Here is a 14,875-nt window from a genome sequence, read left to right as displayed (position 1 = left end):
GAGAATTGACCATCAGAAAAACGACAGACAGAAAAATATCTGGATGAATGCTATTCACAAAGACAATATTGTTCAGTTATCCACTTTACAAATATGATTTATAAAAAAAGTTTTGTTATTGAGCCCGAGACCTTACATTGATTTGGACTTATCTCTGGTTTTACATTAGCACAGATTTCTCCGTCTTTTTTGCATACAGGTAAACAGTACTTCTTTCATTTCACTGAAATATGCAACCAGATCTTTATCTACACTCAAGTTATCAAGCTTTAGACTACTAAGAATCAAGAATTAGCTAATGCCCTAATACAGTGGCCGTACTACCACTCTGATTAAAAACTAATGCAATCAGTGCCCCGAGAGCTACATGTACAAAACAGCAAAGGCATTATTGCAGCATCTTTCAGAAGTAGGACTTGCTTGGGGCTCGCTGCAAAGGGCTTTGAGTGTTCATAAAGCCACGAAAACAGCACTGAGCTAGCCTTTAGTTGTGTTGCACTTTCTTACTAAACTGCATTTGGCATCTGGCTTTGCCACTGCTGTATTGAGCCTGACTTATGGCTGAGGCACCAGCATGGAGGTAGCTGGTGATGGATAGGTGCAGGCAGAGGAGGGTGGATCTGCGTTTGGACCACATCAAATTCTGCCATTGCCTCTGTCCCAGCACAGTGGTAGGTGCTGGTTTGGGATGAGCAGGTCAAGGGCCCTCATGCAGCATCACTCACTACTCACAGCAAAGAAAACCCTAATTGGCAGAAACACCCCTAAAGATCATGTTGTACCTTTGAGCTTTGTAAAGCATTGTGGTGAAGGGAGAGAAAAGAAAAATGAACTTTGGAGTTACTGTTGGATGGGGTTTGCTCCTCAGCCTTTCTTTCCAGCTGGGACTTCTTTCTTTTCTTAAAGTTACATGCATATTTTTATTTTTTCTCCTCCCAAACAATTGCTTAGAACTACTACCAAAGAGAATAAGCAAGTGATACACTGCATAAAGCAAGGGAGTTATATTTCCTGAAGTAAAGCTGAATAATGATGAACCTAAAAATGCAGTATTTCCCCTTTCAATTTTGAACTGAATTTAAAAACAGGTTCTCCATTACATGCTGCACCCCCAGGCTTGCGATCACAACTGAGTTTCAGGTATGGTGCAGTTATTGTATGGAGAGAAGAAAAAGGACAGATGAAAAAAAGTCATACACCACAAGTTCTAGTCAGTTGGCACACCACATCAAAGTGAATACAACATTCATACTATGAGCTCACCCCACTAGAGAAAAAGAAAACAAGAAAAGGAGTGAGTCAACATACAAGCTAAACCTCAGATGAAATAATCTGGAGAGAAAGAAATATGAAACAAGTTTAAATGATATTTAATCGGCTCTGGAAGCAAAGTTTTCAGGGAACAGTCACACTACAGCCAGGTACTACTTAAAAGACAACTCTCAAAGCAGTAGCCTAAAGAAACAGAAACAAGAGCAGCATGAAAATAATAAATCTTGTGAACTATTCAAGATATTTCCCTAATGCATTTCTAAATTGGAAATCCTTATGAGAAGGAGACAGGAAGTGACTGCAATAGTCACAGAATCAGTACATTTCTTCAAGGTACAACATGAGCATTTTTACCCCTGCCCTCATTCCTGCCAACCACAGGTAACTATGAAATACACTAAATTCAAATACTCCAGAACCTCCTGCCCTCATTCCTGCCAACCACAGGTAACTATGAAATACACTAAATTCAAATACTCCAGAACCTCCCCGGTGTGTGGGGTAGATTACCACAGCAAAAGCTTTCAACATCAGCGTCTCTTTGGTGGTGCTTCTGGTACAGCCAGGCAGGATGAGAGGGCTGTCAGACCTCATGTGTCTATCGAAGCTAGACTGAACATGACTTCTTCATTCATGCTATAGACTTCAGGGAATTCCTTTCAAACAAGGTCCATCAGACATACCCCTGTCTGCACCCAATAAAAATGGGCTCCTTTCTAGCCAGATTAATCTGCTACCTTTAAACGCCATATTTAAAACCACACTCATGCACATACACACAAGCACGTATTACAGTGATTTGGCTTGTAAGCACATATCCCATAGCTCCTGCTGCCACTATGATGTGAAGCCTTTCCTAAAAAACTCTTCTGCTGTATTTAATGTGATGGTTTATCTGTGCTCCACAATCCAAAGGTCCGCCTCACCCCACCACATACTGCTGGTGTTCTTAGACCTCTGCCTACTGCTGCCCAACAGTCCTGCCAGTGAAGGTGACCAGCACGCTGCCACTGGGGGAGCAGCACGGTAAGAAAAACTCAAAAGCCTCAGTAACAAAGTGCTTGCTTACCAGATGAACTAATGCAGCCAGTCAGTGACATCCAGAACAGTTTATTTCCAGCTTTCTGTGACTGACGTGATAGGATTCTTCAATTATTAGCTTGTTTTTTCCCCCGCTGCAACAAAAGATGCCATATGTTTGCATAAAAGAAGACTAACAAAAATGTAAAGATACGTAAGTTACAAATGTTGACTTACGTGAGTGGCCACCACAATCTCTCCTGTTGTGGTCTGTAAGATGCACATGTGAGGCACCACTTTAAATATATAAATTGAGCCTGAGTGAGATTACTAGAAAAAAAGTGTAGAAGGCAGCACTTCACGGGATTCCTAATATTTAACATATGAACTCATTACGAATCAACTTTTGCAGAGCCTATTTCTCCAAGGCATCTTGGCAGACAGTGTATGGCAATGCATGAACAGTTCACCTGGATATTTTCAGGTCAGACTATATCCGAAATCAGCCAGTGCAACATAAGGCAGAAAGCACCCTTCCTTTCTGAAAACAGAAGCTGACAGCTTTGTGCAGGCCTTTTACAGCTCATCTTGCAGCTGGGGCAGCTGCACTTATGTGGTCACTCCTTTTACCTCATCTTTACCGGCAGGGCTGCTCCAGAGTAACCACGTCTAATAATGTTCTGGCAGAGTTCTGTTAGTCATCAGTGGGTTAAAAGGTCAGACTAGTAAATCTACTTAAGGCACACACCCAACAGGCAGGGGCAAAGATCTCAACCAAAGACGCTTAGCACAGCCACTGCTAGTGGGGCTCCACGTCCCTGGATCTACAATATGCCCAAGCAGGCAGAGGAAGTGCACAGCGCTCACAGGTGCTACCTCACAGAGTTGAGTCTACCCAGGCTCTGACAGACTGCCATGACCTTATAGGCACAGATACTTCATGTGTTAAGTAGTACAATAAATCCAACATGCTCATATTTCCCAGACAGAAAAAACAGTTGCCAACACAATTACCACAGCAGTTCTCAAATGGATTTATCCACATTCCTGCCTACCTCCATACGAGGTTGAACATCAGCACATCTAACAGCTTTAAAACTGAAAGTTTACTGCCAGAATTTTAACCAGAAGTGTTAGGAACATCATATAGAATATAGGCTTAGAGGAGAGAAAAATCAGGTAAAGGCAAAAAAACTGAATGAGCAACTAAAATACGATTTTGGTAAAATTAAAAAGAATCTTTGGCCTGAACCTCACCGCCACTTTCCTACAGAAGTTCAAGACAGTTTTGTGACACTGACCAAAACCTTCAAGTCACAGTTCCTTGAGTAGAACTTTTATACATACTATACAAGCAAAAAGTTCAGCTGTTTCTACCTCCTCGCAGCATTGGCAAGGTTACCATTACACTGTGTCACTGCTGTAAAACAAATCCAGTCATCTACAATTGCACCACAGAGAAGATGGCTCTGCTGAAAACAGGGGAGGGACTGCATCTGCTGGGGTGTGCCAAGCGAAACTCATCAGCATCACAGCACAATACATGACTAAGCATGTATTCCGGTATGTCAATACTCAACCACCCATTTGAAAATAAAGGTAATTCTTTCTTATGTCCCCTTTGTCACCAATCTGTAAACTTGGGAAAAGACAGAACACTGCAAATGAAGTTTAAGAAGCCTTAACAAGAAACAATGACACCATCAGATACAAAACGACCATTTGCACTGTTAATATGTTTAAGATTCAAATGTATCAATTAAGAAATATTAGAAATATGGATATCAGAAATTAGGCTCCTGTCTCTAAAAACAGAAAGGTGACTGCAGATACACTTGACAGAGACTATTCATGTTAATACAGGTCTGCAGGGTAAATAAGTAAGTGTTGCCTTTTTCCTTAATTCTAATTATGAAAGATAATAGTTATGTTATCAATACTAGTTTCTAATGGCTAAGTCCAGAACAATTTATTAGTTTTCAGTTTAAATTACTCAGACCTTGTAGAAAAGAGAAAAGCTCTCTCTCTTCTGGAGATTTTCCCCCAGTAAAGCAGAATAATTAAATAATCACTTAAAAATTAAATAAAACAGCCAAAGATAAAAAAATAACAACACTGCTTGGCTTCACTTCCTTCTCCAAAATTAAACCCCACATTCTTTTCCACCCTGTATGTGGCATAATTTCTAATAAAAATATTAGACAACAGAAAAAAAGCCATGAGGAAAGTAGAAAATTTGGATTCAAAACACGAGCTGCTTCTCAGTATGACAAAGGTGTATTTTTCTCATTAGAGAAACAGTCATTAAAAATAAATGTAATGAAGGCTTCCTTGAACTCATCTGAAGCACACTGATCACAACCTTACAGTCTGCTGATACCTAGCAGGAAAGTCAAAGTAATGAAGCAAGCTTGCTTTCTGCTTGGTGGAAGTACCAGTAATTCTCTCGTACACACACGCTGTCAATAAATTCTGCGTGTGGGTTGGTATATTGGCTGCAAGACAAGGAAAGCCTTGTCATTCTTTGCTTGCCTGTATGCTACTTCAGTAGAGCGAATAAAATCGAAAAACAGTGGTTCACACTCCCTTTGTGTACCAGAATTATTAGAGTAAAATCCTATTATATATCTGCATCAATATTTTCTTCTGAATTACATCTTGTATGTAAATATAGACTTGCTATACTGGATATGCCATTCATTTATCTATCTTAGAAAGAAGTGAACTAAGAGAAACATTGCAATAAATATACAGCTATTTTCCAGAAGCCAGCGTTTGTTATACTGGCTTAAGATTTCTAATGAGCCAGATCACCTTATGAACATTTATCCTATGAAGTTCTGGGTCACTTATGTCCTGTTGAATTACTGAATGTTTTACTTGTCAAAGAACCCACAGAGCTTTACCTCAAAGGGCAAAAGAGTTTCATATTGGCACTGCTTTGTATAACTACCTGCTTTACCCAACCATCTGAAGGATTCATACAAATAATCCGTTAGAAAAAGCTGAGTCAAGAAAGTCTGTCAAACACAGTGTGAAGTCATCTGTATATTTTATTGCATGTCAGGTTGAACCTTGAACTTACCTTTGTAAGAGGAAAGCATTGTGAACACCACACAAAAATGTTTCACCTTGCTCTATAATTCCTTCTGTTCTCTATTAATGCATGATAAACACAAAAGGGAGATAAACACAAAATTTTGACTCCATAACTGAGCTTGAAGATGTTTCTACACATGTTACTAATAATATCAATCCATTCATTAAGCCGGTTAGTAGCTGAAGAAGTAGCTATACACAGGTTCAGTGGTATATATTTAAGTATTTAAAAAAGAAGTCCTTAAGATATTATCACATTTCAGCATTTACCATAAAGTAGCATTAGAAATACTGCTGGAGCCTTCTACATGCATGTATTCAGAAACCAATCACAGCTTCTGCCTCAGTAAAAAAGAAAATGGAGAGAGAGAAAATAATTCTGCCCTTTGCATTTTTGTATAGGCAAGTGTAAGATAAAGACTTTGTGGATCTCCTTTCCCACATCAATACAGAGGGGAACTTCCTATTGTGGGGTTTCATTCCCAGATCAGAGGGAAACCCAGACAGAAACCCTCTCCTCTGAGCAAGGGGGCAGCATCCACCTCTGCCACCCACACCCAGGCCTCTACCAAGCTCCAGGAGCATGATGCAGCTCCTCTTTCCTTGTCAGCACCTCCCAAAGCTATCTCCCCTCTCAGGGCTGCCCTTAGCTCCAGGATACCTCAACCGTGTGTTGAAGAACAAAATGTGCCACACTGCCCGAGGCTGGCATCTGGCCAAGCCCACCTCCAAGGAAGAAGCAATGCTCCCAAAGGAATAAAACCATTCCCCTCTGCACGCTATTCTATAGTTATCTTGAAAACTGATACGTGAACTAATCATTAAAATTACTCCACAGAGGATACTAAAAGCAACTTTTTTCCCCCACAACATGCACATAGCAGGTTGGCCAAGTGCATATTAACCTGTTTTCCTGTCTGCATATCTAAGCCTCAAAGTTACAAATAAGATGCTGCTGACCTGCAGTGCTGGTTGTGTCTTAGTGTACTGTGTAGAGTAGCTCTGCAGTATGTGCTGGGGAGTATTACATTACTTATCACCTCTCTGACGCAGTTTCAGCTCAAGATACCTACTCCCAAATATATACCAGGTACTCAGGACAAGATTCTGCACTTCATTAAATATTTGGCACATTGTCTCGAATTACCTTTGACACACAGGGTTATTTATACATCATGGCATACTGCATGCCTTTGTGAAAAGATGGCATCACACAATACTGTACATCAGGAATGCAGAAAACAGATTTAAACCAATCCCTGTTTCAAGACACTTTTACAAGGAAGCAGGTCACAAACTGAGTAATATCCATTTTATGCTCTGCAAAATATATGCTAGTCATTTCCAGGAAATAAAGTCAACCACCGTAATCCTCTTCCGTCTCACATTCAGCCCTCTTCCCCACCCCCCATCAGAACAACAAAGACAGTTTTATTTGTCTTGACAGGTTCACTGTTGGGTTGCATTTAGTTCTTTATGCAAACCTTATTCTTCCTAATGCATTTGCTAGGACATCTATGTTGACTTGGTGCAACGGCAATGTTTCAGAGAGTTATTACAGCAAGAGGTATTTGGTTACTTCCACTAAATTCAGCTTTGAATACGCACCAAGAGTTAATTTTTATGGAGCGTGTTTCCAAGCCTTAAACATGTACACCTCTCTGATATTCTTTCAGCCACATTACTGTTTTGAACACAAATAATGTACAGTGTCAGCTGTTACTTTTAAAAACCTGTAGATAGAAATAGGAGTAACCTACATTCTGCATTCATCTTAGGAACCAAAACTAAGAGATACGAACAATGGCTCCAGACATCAATATTCTTCTGTCCTTACAGCTGTGTAACTATTTAAACCATTTTCTGAACCAACAGATACAGTTGGCATGTACATAGGTGGCAACATAGGAATTCACAGCACTCAGTGAAAAGGGAAAACCGAACACTAAGAAGAGGCTAGGAGTTTGGATCTGAAAGACGACTCACTCACATTTATTATCCAAGCCCAAATATCACATTCCATCAGCAGTTCCTTCAGTCCAGCTAGGATCCAAATGAGACCTGAGGAAGCAAGTTCTCATCTCAGGATGCTCACTCCTTTACAACCCCTAACAGGAGAAAAACCAAGGTGATTCAAGTGTACAAGTATACACTGTGACAGATCCACAGCTGCGGTAAAATGATGACAAATTTTTTTTTAATAAATAACTAAATATCAGTTCTTACTACACACTTAACTATGATGGCAACAAGCCCAAGTACTTCCTGCAACACAAGCCCTGAATCTTCTCCTAATCAGCTCAGATTGCTACTTAAAATTATTCCCCAGCTCAGCACAAGGTGACACAGCATAAAGAAAATCCATAGTAAACAGCTTGGTAACAATCTGTACAAAAAGAAGCTGACCTCATGAGTAAGGACAAACAAAAAACTACCCAGCATCTTGTAAAGTTCATTAAGAACCAGAGGGCTTAACGAGAGGGGTTCTCTTCATCATACAGTATTACACTGCACGACTTTCTCCCTTGCTTTTAGCAAATGCCTTTAGAGACTGCACTTGTTGCTCTAAATCCTATGCTGCACAAGTTCAGAGAGCAAGGGTACTGCACATCCCTAACACCGCTAACAGATGGGACTCACCTCAGCCAGTAACACAGATTATAGTCATTCCAATACATTCTTATCCGATTACATGCAAAAAAAAAAAAAAAATTCTGCTACCTCCCAAACCCAAGTCTTCTCAAAGAGAGACGAAAACCTGCCTTCTGTTCCTGCTCTGCCTTCTGCTCCTGCTCTGCCTTCTGCTCCTGCTCTGCCTTCTGCTTTGCTTCATTCAAAACTGTTGGTAGTTTTTTGCTGGATTCTATCACCTCTGATTTGCACACAACAGACTAGGGAAAAATCATCTCAGAAGATTTAAAAACCTTCCAATTGCCATAAGAAAATGGCAAAATAAGTTATCTGAACCAAGTAGTCTTTAAAAAGCAACACTGTGTAAAAAAACCCCTGCCATAAAACATGCGAAAGAGTTAAGAGAAGCAACTGAATTACCACACGACTATTTAAGGTTGATTATAAAACATCCCTGCATATTCCAAATAAAATTTTGGAAATTCTATTTTGATGCTTGGTTATGGTAGTTACACAGAAGAATGAACTGTAACACCCCCTTGAGCATTACTGCAGTCTACACAGGCAATAAGCTGCAAGCTTAAAAGGTCTGAGAAGGATTTATTATGTACTAACAGATCCAGAGAACCTGCTTTTTAGGAAGCCAAAATTCCACAACACAGAATACCAGGCAGAGACATTTTAAAAAAGCATATTGGTAATCTCCATTTGGCTGAAAGCAGGAGTGGGGAAACTGCTGGCACTGCTCGTCCAGACCAGCGCAGACAGGATGCCAGTGACAAGAACAAAAGTTTAAATCTAATCCTCACACTCTGATCACACAATTCAACATAAACCAGCTGCCTGAAGGAGTCAGGCCCCAAATAGGAAGCTTTTGGAGACCAGTTAACAAAATGTAGCAAAGTGTCCAGGAACAGACATGCAGGTGATCTCTGAATCCAGAGGTTGTCTTCACAACTATTCCCTCCTCAACAGGTCTTAACCTTACCATCTCAGCTCTAGGAAGGAAAAAGCAAGAAGAAATGAACCCAAGTTTCCTCCTGGCTACACCACTGTTAGTGGGACATCACAATAAAAATAATCAGAACTTGGACTACATATAAGCTAGGGCAGTCATGTCTATTATAATTTGTGTTGTGGTAGGGTCTACCTTTTTGAACACAGAATGGGGCTTCTCTTGCCCCCCTCCCCACACAGTAAATTGTAGAACCATAGAATGGTTTGGGTTGGAAAGAACCTTAAGATCATACAGTTCCAACCCCCCTGCTGTGGGCAGGGACACCTCACACTAAACCATGTCACCCAAGGCTTTGTCCAGCCTGACCTTGAACACTGCTAGGGATGGAGCATTTACCACATTTTTGGGCAAACCATTCCAGTGCCTCACCACCCTCACAGTAAAGAACTTCTCCCATATATCCAGTCTAAACTTCCCCTGTTTAAGTTTTAACCGATTACCCCTTGTCCTGTCACTACAGTCCCTGATGAAGAGTCCCTCCCCAGAATCCCTATAGGCCCCCTTCAGATACTGGAAGGTTGCTATGAGGTCTTCACGCAGCCTTCTCTTCTCCAGGCTGAACAGCCCCAAGTTTCTCAGCCTATCTTCATACGGGAGGTGCTCCAGTCCCCTGATCATCCTTGTGGCCCTCCTCTGGACTTGCTCCATGTCCATGTCTTTCTTATGCTGGGGATACCAGAACTGTACACAGTACTCCAAGTGAGGTCTCAGGAGAGCAATTGCCCATTAACAGTTTGGAGCAGATAATAAAACAAAAACCCACAGACATAACCCCTTACTGAATGGGGCATTACAAGCTCAGAGCTGGAAGAGAGCATGACAGTACATGCAGCTCAGATTTAAGCCCAAGTCTGAATTTTTTTCCTTTCATGGAACTAGGAGTCCAAATATGACTAAAGATCACTTTGGGGAAGTTTTTACTTGCTTGTAAATGTAGCTATGCATAGATGAAAGAGTTATTCTTAGTCATCTTCACTGTGTCAAAAATAAACCCAGCAATTTCTAGAATGTGTCACAATACAATATTAACTACATATCTACACGGTCACTGAATCAGTGGACACTTAATAGCCTTAATTTAGAACTTCTGTATTTTCTGGAAACAGCCTAACATACCATGCTGGAATACCATTACCACTTTTGAAGAAGCCAATTTGCAGTATAAACACCTCTAAAACTGGTCCTAGTGATGAGCAAAGCAGTGTGCCTTCCTTTAGCAGGGAGGCTGACAGGCACAGAGCAGAGGCTGCCTTTTTCAAATTAATGGCCTTCTCACACAAAAGAGCTAAGGAGAAAAGGTGCATCAAAGAAACAACTTGCTCACTTGCAAAATGCACACGCTAAATGTGCATTATGCAGGTACACGTGCATTACACAGACGCATGCATGCAGGCTACCTTACAGACGCACAAAGCAACCCCTCAGCCTCCTTGTAGCTCATCGGCTCCAGATACAAAGCAAGCAAGCTGAGAAAACAGGACTGTACAGGGAGGCAGACCTCAATTTCATTCATCTGAATTTGTCTTTGTTTTAGAGGAATCAAAACACACTCTGCCCCTGAGAAGCAAAGCCTCTTCCACTAGAAAACAGTTCTGCTGACACCAGGGAAATCAAACTGAGGACTCCTGAGGAACAGATACACGTTACCAAGGACTCACAACAAATGTTACAGCCACATGGAAGAGTCCCAGTGGGAAATACATGGCATTTGAAAGTTTTCCCTTGAGTTTTCAAGATACTAATTATAAAATACCAGAGCAGTGAGGCAGCTGGAGCAGATACAAGGTATGTGTTAAAAGAGGTGAAAGGCTTAAAGCATACTCATGGAGAAACGGGATAGCAATCACCTCTCTTGTTTGATGGGTTCTTATACGTAAAGAGGATCTCCAGCCAAAAACCAGGCAGTCTTATCTCCACAAAGACTGAGACATGGACACCAGACAAGAAAACTCTGCTTCAGAATACCTGAGAAAAAATGAAGTCTTTACAGATCACACTTACTTCTAGATTCTAGATAAAACTGAATGAAATCTGAACTCCTCACAAACTGCAGCACAACCACCCTGATAGCAGGGATATTGTACTGTAGTACATCTTTAGAGCAACATCAAGGCAACTAAAAAAAAAATAAAAAAATAAGAGATTTGAACAGAGATGACTTCTCATTTCTCTATATTTTTCTATGCACTTCTGTACACTGGTTTGCTAAGAATTCACCTAGTTTTACAGACACGGCAGGAAAAGTCACATCACTCGCTGCAGACCACAGGCAAGAAGAATGTGAACACAGTATCCTTCAGTTTCCCATCAGAACTTCATTCTTCCACCACAGATTACAAGCTGCATCTCCAATATATTTTTCTAGTACTATGAAAATAACAGCACTAACTAATGTCAAGCAGCATTTTAAAACCTTTCATTTTCAGGTATCAACTTGACGGGCCTAACATAGGTGATAATACGTATTTTGCAGCAACAGTCCTGAAAAGGAGAACTGAATAAAATGCATGGGTTGAATGAGCTGGTACCTGCTTCCTACCCCATCAGAAAGCAGCCTCCTAGCACTCAGCCTTGTGGTGTGGAGAAACCAAGGCATAGGGAAAGGACAGAGAATTTCCCAACCGAAAGCTTTAGCTAAACAAGGACCATTATGCCCCTGCTTTAAGTAGGTGTGTCCACTCACAGCAGCTGATCTATGGAATACTGATGTCTCCTGGCATATATCACTGGTGACTCCACCACCCTAGCCCTATGCTATTGCCACTGCAGACTCTGCTATCTGCCCCAGGGGAGATGGGAGGCAGCACTGATAACGAGGAGGTGGGGCAAGATTCAAGTCAGGGGAGTAAACTAGCTAATTACTGCTTTCGGCAGCAAGTAAAATGGTTACAAAGATAAATACAGTATTTGTACTTTAAAGACAGCTTGTATGTTCTAGCAAGGATTTGTAAAATTATTGTACTTTTTTTTTAGTTCCTAAAGAAGTGAAACATGTCAAAACCCAAAACCAAACATAAGATCCAGTCTGAGTAAGAATAAGATCAAGGAGGGTTGATTGTTAAGTGAGTCAGGGTAATTTTAATTCTTAAAACGTTTACTGAGTTCGTAGTACATAGAGAAAAGCTGTGTTATATCTCAAGAGTCAGAAACAAAAGTTAACTGATGCTTCAGTACAGTATTGTAGAAGCACATTTTTCAGATGCATCCTCCAGAAAGGATAAACCCCCCCGTACTTAAAGAAATCCCCAGATACTTCAAACTAAGCTTACACTTACTTGGAGTGCTTGTATAAATGAAAACATATGAATTCAAGTTTGGTCGTTGGATAATCTGTTTCCCACCCATGTAATATAATTAGCAACCAATTCAGAGTGGTGAAATGAGGGAAGCAAGATGCCCTCTTTTCTCCCAGATCAAGGCACTTCATGAACATCAATTAGATGTGAATATCGCTGGGAGGCAAGCCTGACAAACCTTATTAAGCCATTCTAAAGATTAGGACACTGAGTCACACAGAGATTAAGAACTTCCTCAAAATCAACAGCGTAGTCAGAGAGGGGGCAGCTACACGGAGCTGGGCCTGGCAGCACCAGACTGCACTACTCCACCTTGCTACAAGGTTTAGGCTGTTAGGAAAAAAAAAAAGAACTAGTAGTGAAGGCTCATGTGAAGCTCCCTGGCCATGCCAACATGCCTCAGCTTTGACCCGCGGGGACCATCTTTAGATACAAGAATGCAGTTTGGTTTCCACGCTCAGATCGCATTTTGGCTGAAAGTACCAGCAAGGTTGCCAACTGTAAACGGTTTTGAAAGTCAACGAGAGACCTCCAGATCCTTCCTGATAAGCCTGAGAGAGAACTGAAAACTTTTTGATACTGGTTCAACCCTACAAGCCTAAGGGCAAATAAATCTACAATCATCAGTCTTAGAGCCAACCTACGGCTAACTATCCGAATTCAAGTCACATGCTGAATTTACACATTAAAAATGTAGTGAACACAACAATTACTATCGTAGGTTAACATAGACTTCAAAGCACAAAGCAAAACCCATCAGATGCCATATTCCATTAGCCCAAAAGGTGAGCAGAGAAGGACAGGGTGCTGATTATCACGCTCATTAAGACGCGTCCAAGGTAATAGCCCAGTTCAGTGTTGTAACCCATTCGGAAAGCATTTTGCCGTCTTAATCGCAAGGTACTCACGAAGCCAACGATTACTGTCACCTCCCTGCAGCGCGCTCCGACACACGAGGGCGAGCTCGCGGAGGGACCCCGCGCTGCCACCGACGCGCGGGGCAGGCTCTGCCCTCAGCTGCCGAGGCGCCGCGGCCGGCAGAACCCCACGCCCGCGAAGCGAAGCGAAGCGAAGCGCAGCCGCCGGGCGCACCGAGCTGCCGCACGGCCACTGGGCACCCCCCGCCGGGAAGCCCTGCGAAGGGGCCGCCCGCGAAGAGGGAGAGCGGCTCACGGGAGCCCGGACCCGCGGAGGGACCCCGCGGGCAGCGCCGCACCTGCTGCACCCGCGGCAGCGCGCCCGACCCCCGCCCCGCGGACCTACCGGCGGCGGCAGCGCCGCTCCACATGCTGCCCGCGGCTCGGCGCGGCGCGGCACGGCTCGGCTCCGGGCGGGGCGGGGCCGGCGGGCCGGGGCGGGCAGAGGCGGGCGGGCCGGCCGCCCCAGCTGCAGGCGAGCCGCCGCCGGGCGCTGTTGCGCTGAGGGCAAGGTGCGTGGCCCAGCCGCCCCGACCGCGGCGTGCTGGGGCTCTTCTTGTGCCTTTCTGTGACCGGCCGTGCCCGCTGCAGCGGGCCACCATCACCCCCTCCGCCACAGCCCCGGCTAGAGACTTACCTGCGGGACCTACCCTGAGCAGCCGCCCCGAGGGGGGCACTGGAGAAGATGCCACCTGTAAAGGGGGAAGTGGGGTTTGTGTGTTTGTGCCAGGACGTCCGGCAGAGTATGCAATGAGGAACTCGGAAACAACTTGTTTCGCCTGTTTAGGTTCTATATTTGAGGAAGCCTAAATGTTGTCATATATTCAGGAGACTGAAGAGGATTTAGGTCCACAAGCAAATGGGAAAACTACTGGAAAAGTTCAAGATAGGTAATGAACTAGCAGCACTTACACTACAACTCCTTGACTTTAACCAACAATAACAACTTGCTAAGGGTAGAAACGAAGCTTTATGAACAAGCACAAAATAAACCCAATTAGGATTCACCTGAACTTCTGCAACAGGGAGGATAAGTTGCTCCACAGGCAAAACTCATCTCTACTAACTTAAAGGTTTGATAAAAACCTTAGCAGGCCCACTGCATAGGGAACTGAAGTGGCGTTAAGAAAAGTTCTGGCAGAACAAATGAGCCACAACATGAGCTAGCTATCCTTTTCCACACTTGACTGCTATAAGCCAAATTTAAAGCTGGATTGAATAACATGAAAAAAAACAAGTGTGAATGTGGCCCTATTTATCCATGCACAGGTGATTGTAAGACACTCAAATGAGCCAAGCATTTAACAGACTCTCTAAAATGTTGACTTTAAGGTAAGCACTTTGTTGTGAAAATACTTCTCAGATGGGTTGAAGTTTGTCCTCTTGCATCATGCTTGGCCAAACCCAAGTTTTACTCAATTATTAACTTTTGAATTGTGGTATGTTTATCTGTTATTTAATTTTGGAAGATTAAATGTACTTTTTTCCTCAAAGTGATACAAGTTAAGACTATAGAAGTAATGGTGCATACCATTTCCCTCTTACCTGAAAGACTACCTTCTCAGCAGCCTTGAGGAAGGCAAGAGCAAGGAATGAGAAAATGGTTCTGGCAAACTTCCAGC

At 42.6% G+C, this 14,875-nt stretch overlaps 1 protein-coding gene across 4 annotated transcripts in view; it reads right to left on the bottom strand.

The window, feature by feature from the left end:
* The window catches only part of MICAL2 (microtubule associated monooxygenase, calponin and LIM domain containing 2), a 135,191-nt gene extending 121,510 nt beyond the window's left edge, over positions 1 to 13,681 (bottom strand). For all 4 annotated transcript variants that reach the window (XM_065683074.1, XM_065683075.1, XM_065683076.1 and 1 more), the window contains exons 1-2: positions 13,600 to 13,681; positions 2,342 to 2,447 (exon numbers count right to left, since the gene is read on the bottom strand). The gene's annotated coding sequence lies outside the window, so the exon portion shown is untranslated. The remainder of the gene's footprint in view (positions 1 to 2,341; positions 2,448 to 13,599) is intronic.
* Positions 13,682 to 14,875: the final 1,194 nt, after the last annotated feature.

This window comes from Lathamus discolor, chromosome 6 (assembly GCF_037157495.1).
Source record: "Lathamus discolor isolate bLatDis1 chromosome 6, bLatDis1.hap1, whole genome shotgun sequence".
NCBI lineage: Eukaryota > Metazoa > Chordata > Aves > Psittaciformes > Psittacidae > Lathamus > Lathamus discolor.
The sequence above is the reverse complement of the archived record's forward strand: the minus strand, read 5'-3'. Positions and strand labels throughout refer to the sequence as shown.